Source organism: Mya arenaria, chromosome 5 (genome assembly GCF_026914265.1).
Source record: "Mya arenaria isolate MELC-2E11 chromosome 5, ASM2691426v1".
Classification (NCBI taxonomy): domain Eukaryota; kingdom Metazoa; phylum Mollusca; class Bivalvia; order Myida; family Myidae; genus Mya; species Mya arenaria.
Genome location: NC_069126.1, coordinates 49,925,698 through 49,931,604, shown reverse-complemented (window position 1 = coordinate 49,931,604; position 5,907 = coordinate 49,925,698). Strand labels below are relative to the sequence as shown.

The following is a 5,907-nucleotide window of genomic DNA, read 5'->3' as shown; positions in this document are numbered from 1 at the left end:
TTGCGTGTGAAAGTGGCTGCTGAAATATCAAGAAGAACACATGTATATGCAGTTTTTTCCGTTTGATAAATTTGTTAATTTAAAGATTGTTTTTAAAATTAAGACTAAAACCGTTATTCCAGCATAATGCAGAACTTAATTAACATTTTGTTGTTTAAACGAACATATTAAAATGAATATATGGGAACTCGGTAGATTCCGGCAACCTTCGTTATGATAAGGCCAAAAACAATATTGTTTGTTTCCGCTAACATCTCCAAAAAAATAGGGTAGGTAGGTACCAGTAGGCATAACTTTTTTCTATTTTTTTTTTTTTGAGAACCGGCATTCAATACCAAACCCTAGACCTATATCAGGGTATATCACTTTTGTAAAATAAATGAATATAAAATGGTCAAATCTTAACATGTTCACATGAATAAATTCACATTTATTTAGGCACAAATCTTTCCTTTAGCCATCAACACAATTTATCAGTTACAATATTATATATAAATGTCTAATGCTTTCTTTATAATTCAAAAAAGTACACATTTTTCTTCAGATATAAACACACGGAAGTCGGATTTTGTATAGGTTTATCTCTTTCAATCAATTAACAATGTTATCAAAGAAAATAAAAGAAAAGAATATCACAAATCTATTATCGGTGTCATTTCCACATATAATGTATATGAATGTTCCAATTGTGTTCAACAGGAATTATTTTCCATATGGGCGTTGGGTTATTGGATGTTTTCCATTATCCGGGGAGTTCTCACAAATGGGTAACAAAGATTTGAATTTGGCTTTCAAAGTGGTATCAATCACACCGCCAGTGTCCCCACAATGACAACACACATCCACTCTGTTGCTCAATTTACTTGCATAGAAACAAACTTCTATCGGTTGCCACAAGTAAGTTTTCTGGATACTACACCTCTTAAACTCAAGTAAGAAGGATGGGCAATAGGAGCCCCACAGGTAAAGGTGAATTCAGATATACATTTAGCTATCAAAAGGTTTTGTTTGCATGTCAACTTGGTGCGACTGTAGTAGAGTCGAGGTTCATTACATTCACAGCAGTGAATGACTCCTCGTGCTGTTTGATCGGTCATTGAGAAGGTTGGTTCCCTCAAGCTATGTCCTACAGCTGGTTGCCTCTGGCTCGGTCCTTCCACTAGTATTGCAAGTCCCTTTGCAGCTGGATTGGTCTGTCCAACAACATGGCCAGGCTCTGCAGATGAAACCTCTGAAACACAGAATATTAAAGTAGAACCCCCGCAAACAACTGAAGAAGCAATATGCTTGAAATACTCTTAATCAATATTTGCCAATTTTAAACAATTCAAGAGGGTCATAACTCTGCAGTGAACAGTGATATCTGGGTAAGCTATCAACCCTCTCTTCCCTCGTCCTTTACGCATTAATTGGACTAGGGCACTTGTGGCCTAGTTCATAGCGATACTCACGATATCTGCATTCTCAAGCCGCATCTGGGTGTTCACTGACGTAATGTATTCATACGCTGTATTTTGATTGGATTGCCGTGAGCGAATTTGAATAATCAAAGTAGCACCAGAACTGATTACAATGAAAAAATCCAATAAAAATAGTTCTAACAATTCAAGCTAACCGTATGTTCTTTTAATGAAGCACAAGAAATTCATACGTAGCTAGTGAGTTAATCGGGTTAACTACATGAATGTTCTTGCATACGGTCAGATTATATGCAATAAGAATATGAACATATTGGAAAAGTATTCATTGAAATTTTCCCGTTCAATGCTCTGTATTGATAGACTGGTACCCTCTTTCTCTTTTATCCGAAAAGAAACCAGTATCAGATAACCGCGGTGCCCATCGCGCATTCGAAATGTCTTGTGAATTCATACGTAAAGCGACTAAAGTGTGCGGTCTAAGTAGAAATCAACCAGGAAAGTTTGTTTAAAAAAGTATTGTTTATATCCTTTGTATAGAATGTTGGTATTTATTTATAAAAACGATATCCATTGTTAATAAAAAAAATCGGAAGTCGGTCCCTGTTCTTTTTTCGACATAATTTGCATGTTTCCGTGATATTTTCTTTTCGATACAAAGTTTATTTTTTAACTTATCATTGCATGGTACTAAGCACTTTTTCAAACACAACATGCTTTTTGGTATTTATTGTTCAAATACTATAAATGTTAACTAAAACCCATATGCCGCGTACCTGTATAACTTTATATTTTTGAGGAAAAGTAAATCAGGGTACCAGTCTACTGTATTGACCTCATTTACTCCTGAAGATGATCGGAGCGGCCGAATGATTCAGACATGTATGTTATCACTACTTCCGGATGCTGATGATGTGAATTTCATACGTGTTTTATTGAAGAAATTTATCAATAAAGCCGCCATTGAATGCTTACCACCATCAAACGGATTTATTTTCATCTTACCGTGGGTAGCATTTTTAATTTGACACGTAAATTTTCAAGCAATACAAGTTCGTTTGATAAAATCATGTGATTTCAATTCTGCAAAATGGAGATAAAAAATATCAAATATGCGCATACTTATTTATGAAGTTTCATGTATGAATATGTGCACAGCATCTTGCTTATGAATAAGATGATTGTTTACCTATGTGCATAAAAAAAGTCTTGGAGCCACTCTCAGTGTAAGTACATTTTGTTCAATGACATTGTGGTAAGAACATTTTGTTCAATGACATTGTGATTAACCATCGCCGTAGGTAAAACAATCTTGCCTGCTCAATTTTGATTTCCTCTCGTATAATGCAGCAGTCAATTGTTACCACGGCCCCTTGGGGATATAACAGGGGGGGGGGCTGTGTTTCAACCTTTCAGGTGTCCTCGTAGCCAAAGAACTTCAGCGTACACATTATATATTACCTTTTTGAACTTGTTCAATGTGTTGTAAACATAAAAAATATCAACCTTAAAGTTATGGAAGCCAGAACTAGTGTCCTCGCAATGCCGGGAGATTGCGGTGGTTTGTCTTCCCGCAAAATATATCAGGGAATTGCTCTTACCTTAGATATCCGGGGTGCGGGTTTTTTCACGGGATTTTACCATCAGTTCGTTCCCGAAGGGCAGGGATTTTACCGCGGACTGGCTGGACCGAAAGTCAAAGTACCTGCTGTTCCCTGCGGGGGGGGGGGGCGTGGTTACAATTGACTGGTGCATACTTTACAAGTTCTTTTTCTGAAGACGCTTTGTGCTCACTTTTTGTTTTCTAGCCAACAATGAAAAACAATAATCAGTCAAAGATACAGTATGGTGATGCATTGTTGTTGATATATCAATATAAATTTGTGAAATATTTGAGGGAAAGGTATTTGGTTACATAATTTACAAGTGTAACTTCTGAGTTTTATTTAACAATGCTGTGCCGAATATTGTCGAGATAGAATTGAATTAATTTGTATTAATCAGTTGACTTGTGGCGTTTAGGGAACAAAATTAAAATCAAAATATTCAATAAAGGTCCATTATCACCCAATGTTGTGGAAGAGTGAAGTAATGAAGATTTAACCTCACAACAGTCTTTCTCAAATACTGTCCAGGCTTTTTTATGCTTAAGAATAACTAACCTGGCAATGTTAGAACAGAAATCGTCTTGGCATGAGATTGGATCACAAGGACCATTATGCTTCAGTCAATTGAAACCACAGCTCCCACATCCGGGGGTATACCGGGGATAGCCGTCGAAATGGGCCATGTTTTTACCTTTCAGTAGGCCCCGCAGTGCCGGGTCTTCCCGGAAAATACAGTGTGGATGGGGCTTAACCTAATGTCTCTTGGGTGCGGGTGCATTTGGTGGGGACTTAACCACCAGATTATCTCCGCAGGGCGGGGAATTTAGCTGGGGTTGGCTGGACCGAAAAAAAAAGTCCCCACTATTCCGGGACCGGGGGGGGGGGGCATGGTTGCAATTGACTGATGCATTAGCTTGTGTATTCAGATTCAGGGGTTTGGTGAGCAGTTGAAATATTAACTAATTGTCTAATTACATATTAAAAGTTAAGAATGAAAGAGGTGACAGGTTTTCTATATAGTATATAATTACATCATTGAAAATCTTCTCTGAAACTGCAAATAACAGACCTTTGATATAAAAGATTTGATCAAATTAAAGAAGTATGTGTACTTTGGTTAACATACGCCAAACACGTAAATTAATTTGTACAAGTCTGATTAAACGACTTTGAGAAATTCAAAAGAACTATGACTTTATCTGATTTAACGCTTTAGCCCCACACCCCGCCCCCCTCACTTTACACACACTTAACGAGATTTTTCAAATTTCCTTTGCAGCTTGCAAGCAATTTAAGTCAAAAGTTTAAGCTAGCCCATTAAACAGTGACCCCTTGTGATGTGAGCCGATTTTTTCAATGCTTAGAACATGGTTGTCAACATTCCCCTAAATGAAGCCCTAGTCCATCAGTGCTTTCAGCACTTTGATTTTTGTTTAAGTTGAATGAGGCAGATTTTCAAAAATTAAATATAAAGTATGCTATTTTCTTAACCTGTAAATCACCAGCGTGGTCATGAACAGGTTGATCAGTGGCACTATTGCTGCTGGCTTGGTCAGTATCAACATCATCTGGAATAGCAAGTTGTTCAGCTCGCTGAAAAAAACAAAACGAAAAAGGTAAACAATCTTGTGCTCTTTTGCCTTGATCCTTTATACAAAGAAAAACAAACTTAAACACAGCTAACACAACAACAATTAATATGTTTCAATACCAAACATTATCAATAATATTCAAATAAGACATTCAAATAAAAACAAGAAATTTAAATGTTATTAAAATTGATTGTTCTGACACACATTTTTGTACATTATAAACACTCTTAATTTAATATTACCATATCTTAATTTAAGGGAATGTATACCTTGTGATGCTGGTCTGTAATTGTTGCATTTACTTCCTCAGCGTCGGGGCTATGAGGTCGCTAATTTGTTTGTGCTAGTGGAAACTACCATAGGTTTCAACGATGGCCGATCAGATTCATCTGTCTCCTTGCCAATCAATTTCAAATTATCCTCCATCTTCCGAGGACGAAACTGTCACTTTCACTTTAATTTTCTGTTTATCACTGGACGTTTTGAATGGATGAACTTGTGAAAAATGTCTGTAATCGATGTAGAGTTACTATATGACGTTAAAAATGAACGAGTCTCGGCATGTGAACATTTCAAAAGTTTGATTCCCAACACTGACGCCATCCTCGTTTGTTTTTGAGGTCTTTGTTAATAGACGCTTGTATTAAAAGCGCTTGTATACTAGACGCTTTTTATAACTTATATTTTAAAGCGCCTATTCACCCTGATGAAAATGACACGACTAAAATACCGAAACGTGCTGCATTCATCGAAATTTTGTCTGAAAGCGGAGAAAATACCGAGCAAAACACGCACAAAAGTGTAGGGTCGGGAGGAAAAAATAGGGTCGGTCGGGTTAGTGGAAACAAAAAACTTTTTTTACGCCTAACACCGACAGCAATTGTATTTACTCGGAAACTTTCGCGGAAACCCGAGGGTTAATGCTGATATCTTTCTTTTCGTTGCACATATGAACTTCTTTGTGAAGTTTAATGATTGCGAAAATGCTTTTCAGGTGACAATTATGTAACAAGGCAAATATAAGGTAATATGGTTGTAATAAACATAGTATCGATATCCAACCAAATATTTTGTGAAGCATAAACCAAGCATTCTTAATCGCAATGAATTCTCGATGTTAATCAAACAAAATAGTTGTAAAAGTGAGAACAGACAAACACAATTTCAAAACAAATATTGGTAAAACGAGAAATAGAAAGGTTACCTCCATCTTTCACGACCACGTACCGCTTTGAATTGTTGCTTTTGATTATCCGCTAGTCTCACACAGCATATGCATTTTATTTCACG

The 5,907-nt window shown here is 36.6% G+C and overlaps 1 long non-coding RNA gene across 1 annotated transcript; it reads right to left on the bottom strand.

Annotated features, from left to right (window-relative positions):
• Nucleotides 1-331: 331 nt before the first annotated feature.
• On the bottom strand, nt 332-5,219 carry LOC128235146 (uncharacterized). Its single transcript, XR_008261144.1, has 3 exons — nt 4,887-5,219; nt 4,517-4,618; nt 332-1,231 (listed from the first exon to the last, which is right to left on the bottom strand). It is a non-coding gene; the product is annotated as an uncharacterized LOC128235146 (long non-coding RNA).
• Between the last annotated feature and the right edge of the window lie 688 nt (nt 5,220-5,907).